Here is a 9,963-nt window from a genome sequence, read left to right on the forward strand (position 1 = left end):
AAGTAAGAATAACAGAACCGAGCTTTAGTGAGCTCTTGCTTTGCACCAGGCTCTGATCAGTTAATCCTCACTCAGCCCTATGAGAGATGGAATATTTTATCATTCACAATTTACATAACACACAACTTGCACAGATTGCCCACCTAACTTGACCTAGGTCATACAGCTGGGACATTTGTGGTCTGGTTTAAATCCAGGTAGGTTTACTTCAGAGCCCTGCTCTTAATTCCACTGTCCTACTACATGGCTACACAGTAGAAAGAATTTGAGTCACATATGCATTTAAAATGTTCTGGTAGTCACATTTCAAAAAAAAAAGGAAACAAGTGCAATTAATTTTTAAAATTTATTGAAGTATAGTTGATTTGCAATGCTGCGTTAATTTCTTTTTTTAATTAATTAATTAATTTATTTTTGACTGTGTTGGATCTTCATCGCTGCACACAGGCTTTCTCTAGTTGGCGGCGAGCGGGGGCTACTCTTCGTTGCTGTGCATGGGCTTCTCATTGCGGTGGCTTCTCCTGTTGCGGAGCATGGGCTCTAGGCTTGTGGGCTTCAGTAGTTGTGGCGTGTGGGCCCAGTAGTTGTGGCTCATGGGCTCTAGAGCGCAGGTTCAGTAGTTGTGGTGCACGGGCTTAGTTGCTCTGTGGCATGTGAGATCTTCCCGGACCAGGGCTTGAACTGGTGTCCCCTGCATTGGCAGGCGGATTCTTAACCACTGCGCCACCAGGGAAGTCCCGCTGTGTTAATTTCTGCTGTACAGCAAAGTGATTCAGTATATATACCTTCTTTTTCATATTCTTTTCCATTATGGCTTATCACAGGATATGGAATATAGCTCCCTGTGCTCTATAGTAGGACCTTATTGTTTATCCATTCTCTATGTTTGCATCTGCTAATCCCAAACTCCCAATCCTTCCCTCCCCCAAAGGTGCAGTTAATGTTAACCATATATTTAAGTTAACCGATCATCTTTAAGATGTTACCATTCAATATGTAATCACAGAAAATAGTCTTCTTTTCATACTTCAGGAGTTATCACTTCTGCACGGCTCCATTAGGACCTTTCACGTGGTTGGGAGCCATGCGTGGCTGGTGCCCTCCGTAGTGGAGAGCATAACCCTGTGCCTGCTCAGCCAGAGTTACTGGACTTTCTATTTACATCTCTATGTTTACATAATCTTTATTCCTTTTGTTTTGGTATCTTCAAAACTATTAAAAAGATCCTGAGTACTAAAACTGAAAGTAAGTTTTGAAAAAAAGGAAGAAAAAGAAAGCAGTGGTAATAGGGTCATTGTTTGGGGATTTCTAACAATGCCTAAGGAAGCTGTGTTCTTTGGTGACTTCTGTCAGATTGCTCAAATATTTTGAGTTCAACTGCTTGCCCATTTAAGAACATAAGGTTCATTTATCATGTTTCCCCCTTGGCCAAGCAGAAATCTAAAAATAAGCTCTTAAGTTGTTAGGTTTGACCGAACTCTTTATATAAATATCCGTTTGCAGTTGTTGTTTTAGCAAAAGAAAAAGCCAGTCTCCTAAGTGTTTTGGTTCTAAAAACTTTAGGAAACTGATTTCGCCCCTAAACACTTCCTTCCTCTAAACCACATACAGACTGAAAAAAAAAGGAAGTGAAAATTAGATTTTATTTTATTTTTCCTGCAAGAGGACAGAAAAGACAATCCCTTCCCCCATACGACATTCTTTTGCCATTACCCTTCCCACCACCGAATTCCAAATGATGATTAGAGGATGAAAAATTGGCCCCTTAATATAAAGCTTAACTCTGTAAACTCTGTGGAGTCTTGGTTTCAGGTGTCACATCTCATCTGATGAGTTTGGAAGGGCCTGCAGGAAATCATTGCGTCACATAAACCCCTTTTTGTGTCTCTGGCAATGTTTCCCCAACACTGGACACAGAGAAGACAACAGTAGACAGTAAGTGCTTGTTGAATTAAAATTTTTTAATTTATTTGAGGAAAGTCAAGAAAAATTTCTCTGGACTATTATAAGAGAAAAGTGGTTTGCTATTTCCAAATATACTAATGGAAACACTTAGAAGATGTATTTTGATTAGAAAGAAATGACCTGGGGGCAAGGAGTGACATGAAGATGTGGGTGAAAATCCTGGAAATTAAAAGGGTGACTGCCTTCTAGAGGTTCCTCCTTGACTCTGTCTTTACAGGAAATTTTAATATGAATAAAATATAAAAACTAAAAAAAAAAGATAAAAAATATGTAGAAGAATATCTGTAAAATTTTGGTCAAGGGGAAGATTTTAAGGTAGTAGGTAGGAAACTTAGAAAACACAGTTATATTTAACCTGTCTCTCTATAGAAATACAAATATATATATACACACACACATATATGTGCATGTATGTATGTATTTAATACATATCTTATGCAAAACAGTGAACTGGGAAAAATATATGTAATTAGAATACTATCAGAAGACATAACAAGTTGCTCTTCCTAATATACGAATGACTGCTAAAAGAAAAAGCAAGTTATAAATGAAAAAAAAAAAAACAAAGAAAATAAACTATAAAGATTTTCTTCCTCACTAGTGAATCAGAAGTGCCAACTACACAAAAATCAGATGAAAATTTTATCTCATCACATAAGCCAAACAAACAAACAAGTAACATCATCCAACTATAGTGAAGTATGCTGGCTACCCACCTGCTGGGGGTGTGAACTGATTGAATAAATATAATAGACTTCAAGCGATTTCTGGTGAATAATACTTACTAATAACATTAATGCTAGCTGTCTGGACTTAAAACATTTTAGCAAAGTATCTTTCAGAACTGTGTGTAGGGTAGAGTGAAATCGTATTCACTATTAATGTTATATGTCCTTACAGAGAAAGACAAATATCACGTGATATCACTTATATGTGGAATCCACACACACACAAAAATGATACAAGTGAACTTATATAAAAATAGAAACAGACCCGCAGATATAGCAAACAAACTTATGGTTACCAAAGGGGAAGGGGGGAGGGATAAATTAAGAGGTTGGGATTAACACATACACACTACTACATATATAAAATAGATAAATAACAAGGACTTACTGTATAGCACAGGGAACTATACTCAATATTTTGTAATAGCCTATAAGGGATAAGAATCTGAAAAAGAATATATACATATGTATGTGTGTGTACATATATATGTGAACATATATAACTGAATCGCTGTGCTGTACACCTGAAACTAACTTGACATTGTAAATCAACTCTACTTCAATAAAATGAAGAAGAAAAGAAAAGCAAAATAAAGTTATATGCCCTTATGTGTTTTAGAAAATGATAATTGCTATTAACCAGCTGGGTAATTTGCCTTACGCAGTAGCCTTCACTTTGCCTAGACGACCACTCACTCTGGCAGAAGGCACAGGGCTGGCTTTGGGCCGAGGCTGCCCACGGCCTCATCCCTTCCCTGCTGCAGTGGCCGGGGAGTCTGGTGCTGCTGATGGTACAGGCGGGGGAAGCTTCCCGATGGCATCAGACTGGATGTGAATGAAAAGGAAGCCTTTACTGGGTTACACTACTGAGATTTGCGGGTCAGTATCTGGTCCTTGTGGTCTAGCCCAAGCCAACTAAAACAACAATACAGATAGTGTTCTTTAGGGAGTATAGAACATATATAGTCTCTCTATATAATACAGAGAGAATGTATATATACATTCTCTCTATATTATAAAATATATATATATTTAAAACATATATATATGTTTTACATACATATATATGTTTTATACATACATATACATATTTATGTTATATATGTTTTACATATATAACATATTTACATTTATGTTTTATACATACATATACATATTTATAAAACATATTTACATTTATGTTTTATACATACATATACATATTTATGTTATATATGTTTTACATACATATATATGTATATATAAAATATATATATTCAAAGGCAGTTAAATATAACTGCGTTTCTTTCTAAGTCTCCTACCTATCGTAAGGTCTCTCCCTTGACCAAAACTGTACAAAGAGTCTTCTGCATATTCTTTTGTTTTTGTTTTTATATTTAACTCTTACATTTTGCTCATATTAAAAGTTCCTTTAAAGCGTTCAGACACATCTTACACAAACTAGCATCCTCGATTGGATGAACTATTTTGGATCATTTGGAAGTACTCTGGAGATCTCGTATCACTCTCAGGTTGTTACGTAAATAGATCAGCGCTCACCTGTAATTACACTTGTTAACCGAGCGCCAGGCCACGGTCCTGATTGAGATGCTGCGCCCACTTCAAGTCTAGTTCTCGTGGCGGCGGCGGCAGCTGCGGCTTCCGAGGCTGCTGCGATGCTGAGATGAACGCCTCTCCCGCCTTCGAGTCGTTCTCGCTCTTCGAGGGCGAGAAGAAGATCAAGGCACCCGATGCCTGTTTGTTCACCACCAACAAGGAAGACCACGCGCTAGGAAACATCGTCAGGTCGCAGCTGCTGAAGGCCCCCCAGGTGCTGTTTGCTGGCTACAAAGTCCCCCATGCCTTGCAGCACAAGACCCTCATCCGTGTGCTGACCACACTGGATGCCAGCCTTCACCCATGCCGTCGCAGACCTCCTCCGTGAGCTCGCCCTGCTGGAAGAGCGCGCCCGGCTGGCCATCAAAGACAAGCAAAAAGGAATTGAGTAGGGGGCTGCACCTGGCCCTTCTCCAGGGACCAGATGAACAGGAGCCCTTCTTCCAGCCGTGGGCCTCCTTGTAGAAACTCCAACGAGCCCCTCACCTCCGACACGGATGTGTCCTGTACATAGAGTCTGTTTCACCTTCCTAATAAAGTGTGGCAGGAAAAGACCCAGCTGCGGGCGGAGGCAGAGGTGACTTCACAGCAATGGGCTGTCAGTTCAGCGGAGGTAAAGGACCTGTTCCGAAGCCACTCGGGGGCCTCACTTCAAAGCGGCCTGGCCCGGAGACCCAGACTTCTGTCTGAGAGCGTGGACGGAACAAACTCATCTGGACAAAAACTGGGAACCTGCGGCTGCCAGTCAGCATCTCAAGCAGAGGGAAACCGAAAGCCCATGTGCTTCTAGGAGCCTCTGCTCTAGAAGCCTCAGCTGCCGGGCCTGCTTGCCTCAGCCTAGGGACACCTGATGGGGCCCCCAGACAGCTCTCCCAGGCTTCTCTTACATAGTGGAGTTTAATAAAAATAGTCACCGAGGGGCTGCCCTGGTGGCGCAGTGGTTGAGAATCTGCCTGCCAATGCAGGGGACACGGGTTCGAGCCCTGGTCTGGGAAGATCCCACATGCCACGGAGCAACTAGGCCCGTGAGCCACAACTACTGAGCCTGTGCGTCTGGAGCCTGTGCTCTGCAACAAGAGAGACCGCGATAGTGAGAGGCCCGCGCACCGCGATGAAGAGTGGCCCCCGCTTGCCGCAACTGGAGAAAGCCCTCGCACAGAAACGAAGACCCAACACAGCCAAAAATAAATTAAAAAAAAAAAAAAGTCACCGATAAAAAGCAATCAATCAATCAACTTCTCATACCGGTTCTGAATGTCCTGTCCTGACTAGCGCCCCATTCTTTGGAATTCTTACCCCGTTTCATGGTTCCATGTTCTTCTGCTTTCTCCCTCTCCTGGGGCGTGGTCCTCAGCCTTGCTTTCCCCACTGTCACTTTTGGACCCATGGAGCACCGTTCCCAAACTGTGATCCATGGACGATTCAGCTTCTCCTTTCAGGCTCCAGCCTTGGACCCAGGGGCCTTGTGCCTTTGAATGCCTTACCTGGTCATTCAACCCCAAAACCTCAGCAGTGGGGTTGGGGAGAAGGTCAACACTCTTAGGTGGTGATAGCAGTAGAGCGGGAAAGCCATCATCAGAACTTCTCTCTCTCAAAGTCAAGGTTAATAATCCAACATCAAAAACCATTGTGAAATTCTATGAATACTTGGATTATTAAGCAATTTCCACCCTTGGATTTTTCATGGGTCCTGAATTTCCAAGTGAACAAAGCTTGGAAAATTCTTGTTAATAAGTTCATTATTAACAAGTAGGTAACTTTTAACATAGCACACCTAGTTTTACAGACTTGGTAATAGTGCCTGGAAGCTGTTAGCTGATACTCTGAGATCCTGCAGGAAATCATTACTTCATAGAGATAGTTTTTTTTTTTTTCTAGAGAGCTAGGATTAATTATATTTCAATAATTTGTCTTTATGAAGATACCATGGTAGTAATTTTTCCTTAGTGAAAATAAGCTGAAGCTGGACATAAATAAATCCTAAATGTTCATCAACTAAAGAATAGTTATATAAATTATTTTTTTATTTGTGTAATGTAATCTCATGCAACTATTAAAATAAAAACTAGAAAGACAAGGTTGGAGCATAGAAGATTAGCATGAAATAATGCTACGAGAAAGAGCAGAACATGGTGTTTCCTTTAAGGTTAAAAATCCCACCCATGGCCCCTGAGTAGGGAATTCAGTGGTATAGCTGTTCTGAATTAAGGTTGATTAATGAATATTCTTCATGTTTGGATGGACTTTCAAAGGTGGGTGCCGCTGAGGACTTCATTTCCACGAGAACTTGAACAGCTTTCCCAGAGAGGAAGTAGTTGAACACAAGGTCTTCATAGTTGATCCCAATCCCCGAGCCTCACACTAAATATGGAGAAGGGGGTTGGAGGGGTTGCAGTTGCCATTGGGAAGTTTACCAGACAAACGTGGGAGTCATGATACACAAGCTTTGTGTAGAGACCCTGATGAAAATTTGATAAGGAGGGTATGGGGGTAGGAGGGCAAGGGCTGGGGTGATGGTGGGCTCTATTTTGAGCACAATATTTAAGAACTACCATTTGGTGTTTTCTTCAAACACAACTTCTTGTATTGCTTTTTTCTCCCATTCCCAAGCACTTGTGCCAAATTTGGAGTAAAACTGAAAACTAAAATGAGTCAAAGAATGAGCTGAACAATGTGTGTGTGTGTGTGTGTAGGGGTGTGATATAAAGAAGGTAAAAATTTCCTGTTCTGTGTTGGGAGTTTTAATGATGTCAGGAGGAGGACCATTTTTCCTATTCAGAGCAGCAATGGTTTGTGTGGAAGTGAGGCCAGAATCACACCCATCACAGGGACTCCAGCTGTGGCCAGCGCAGATGGGATTAGCGGAGAGAGAGGAGTATGATGGCCGTTGGGAAGCACGTGGCCCCTGAACTAAATGGGACAAAATTCATCTCTCCACTGCATCTTCAGGGAGTATATTCTCTCCATGAGGTCTGGGGAAACAGGAGTCATATAACCACATAAAATGTGCATAGAAGAAGATGTTGAATAGAGTCTTCTCAACGTCCTGTAACCAGGGACAGCACTTTGAAATTGGAGGCTGCGTACTTCATTTATTAAAACCTTGGGCTTTAGAGCAAGAGAGCCTGGGTTTGCATCCTGGTTGCCTCACCTCCTGGTATATAACCTGCAGTGGATTCCATAAACTTTGTGCTTTAATTTCTTCATCTGTGAAATGTGGTTGCTGTGAGGATTAAATGAGCTAATACCTATAAAAGAATCAGCACAGTTTCTGGCCCATAAAGTTGAGCTATGAGGATGGTGATAATGACCACGATGATGATGAAGATTAGGGCTCAAAGCTGAGTAAAAGGAAGCCAGCTCGTGGTCCATATTACAAACAAAATCCTCAACAATGGGATCAAGGTATCGCTAGACCTCATTTACAGGTGGCAGAACTGGCCGTGTCAGCTCCAGTGAACACCTCAAAATTCTTTGCCTTCTCCCACAGACACATTCAATGTTAGGCTGGGTGGTTTGGGGTACTGTAACAGGATGTGGGGTCGGCATCACACACGAAATCTATGTGAGTGCTGTCGGTCGGAGGGTGGCTTTCCTCTGTGCAGATGTTTAGGAGCCAAAGCTCCTTGCATGCTGTGCTCTGACCATCTCTCCGGGCATAACAGTCCTCTGCATTGAACTGACAGAATGAGGAAGAGAAAGCAAGAAGCCACCAGCATCTTTTTTTTTTAACATCTTTATTGGAGTATAATTGCTTTACAATGGTGTGTTAGTTTCTGCTTTATAACAAAGTGAATCAGTTATACATATACATATATCCCCACATCTCTTCCCTCTTTCGTCTCTCTTCCTCCCATGCTCCCTATCCCACCCCTCTAGGTGGTCACAAAGCGCCGATCTGATCTCCCTGTGCTATGCGGCTGCTTCCCACTAGCTATCAGTTTTACATTTGGTAGTGCATATATGTCCATGCCACTCTCTCACTTTGTCCCAGCTTACCCTTCCCCTCCCCATGTTCTCAAGTCCATTCTCTAGTAAGTCTGCAAGCCGAGACCTGGAGGTGACACATGACCTCTATTGTCTTTCCACTGAGGTCAGTGGAAACGGGTCAGATCGAGTCCCATAAATCCCACCTACATGCCTGTGTCTCCCTCTGGGTCATGGTCTCCCAGAGACATGAGAGGGGAAGCAGCATTTTCACAGACAGCAAGTTCTCCTTTCAAGAAGGGCAGAGGGACAGAGGTTGAACTGCAAGAAGGGGACCCGAGGATCTCATTCTCATCTAAATGCTTACTGAGCTGCAAAGCTGGCAGCTCCATCCTGGCATGACCCCTGGGACAGAAGGTGAGGGGGATCTTAGGAGATGTTGATGTGTGTTAGGGGGCCAGATGTGAGCATGGAGACTAGGGCTACTTCTCACCTGTGGTTTCATCAGGCAAAAGTCCCACCAGAGCAGCTGAATCACGCAGCGTGTGGCAACCCTGGTTTTGGATACGCGGGAAGAAAATGGAGACAGGCTCCCGATCCATCAGAGGACCCACAAAGGACCCTGAGGCTCTGCAAGGATGTGCGTATAGTCAGAGAAGATACGCAGGTCTTCAGGCAGCAGTCTGAAGAGGATGAGAGGATGCCCCTGAGAGGCATCTCGGGGAGAGGGTGCCCCGCTCCGAGAGGTGTTTGGAGACAGCGGTCCTTGGGTGTGGTTGCCCCTCCCTGAAGGGATCCTCAGTCAAGGAGAAGCTGAACAGAGCCCCTGAAAAATCACACACAACCTCTACTCAGAGGCCATCGTATTGGTGGGGACCCCAAGGAGTCCGGTGGACGGTTATCTTCTCCCATCAACAGGCAACCAGCTGTGCCAGACACCTAACACTTTTCTATTTCTTCTTCCTACGTGACAGCTCATAGGAACAGGATGGGACGAGGAAAAGGGCGGACCATGCCTCTTAGGAACCAGAGGTCACACAGGTTAAAGATCAAGGCTGAACTTCGGGGAAGGGAAAATACGAGAGCAGAACTTAAAATGAGAAGGATTGAATGATACTCTTCTAATATCTGAAAGGGACCAGGAAGCTACGGGATCTTCCGGAGATAAGAAGGGACCAAAAAAGAAAATCTCACAGTTTATGGTTAAATACAGCGATAGGAAAAAAGGACAACAAAAACCTCCAACATGTCATGTCCCTCTCAAGACCAGCCCGCTGGGTGAACTGATTTCCTAAACACAGAGGTGTAAAAGCTGCAGGGGGAAGAAGACACCACTTGCCTTTTAGAATCTGTTTGCACTGATTGACTCTTACTGTTTGCCTCATCAGTTGACTGGTCTCTGCCAGCGCGAGTTTACAGTGGGGAGGAGGTGGGCCGTGTGCCCCTTGACCTTTGTGCTTTGCAGAGCCCGAGTGGTCTTGTTGTGGGCAAAGAGGGGAGGCGGGAGAGGGCGGAGAAGGCTATTGCTCTCCATCAGGGTGGCATTAAGAGCCTTGGGGCTGGTATGATCGACGGAGAACTGCTCTTTGGACCAGCAGGGCCCAGGGAGAATCTTGGGAATCTAGATATTTAGGGGGAACTTTTTAGGGCCCAGGATCTCCTGCATGAGCAGGTGGAGGTTTAGAGAGAACGAAAATCAGTTTAATGGTTTAAATGCTGTCGTTTGTAGCTGTAAACTGGGGAGACA

General features: G+C 43.4%; 1 pseudogene across 1 annotated transcript; it reads left to right on the top strand.

Annotated features, from left to right (window-relative positions):
- The first annotated feature begins 4,341 nt into the window (after positions 1–4,341).
- Positions 4,342–8,010, top strand: LOC309634707 (DNA-directed RNA polymerase II subunit RPB11 pseudogene; annotated as a pseudogene). Its single transcript has one exon. The product of its transcript is annotated as a DNA-directed RNA polymerase II subunit RPB11 pseudogene (transcript).
- The last annotated feature ends 1,953 nt before the right edge of the window (positions 8,011–9,963 follow it).

This window comes from Balaenoptera borealis, assembly GCF_965194805.1.
Source record: "Balaenoptera borealis genome assembly, chromosome: 9".
Lineage (NCBI taxonomy): Eukaryota > Metazoa > Chordata > Mammalia > Artiodactyla > Balaenopteridae > Balaenoptera > Balaenoptera borealis.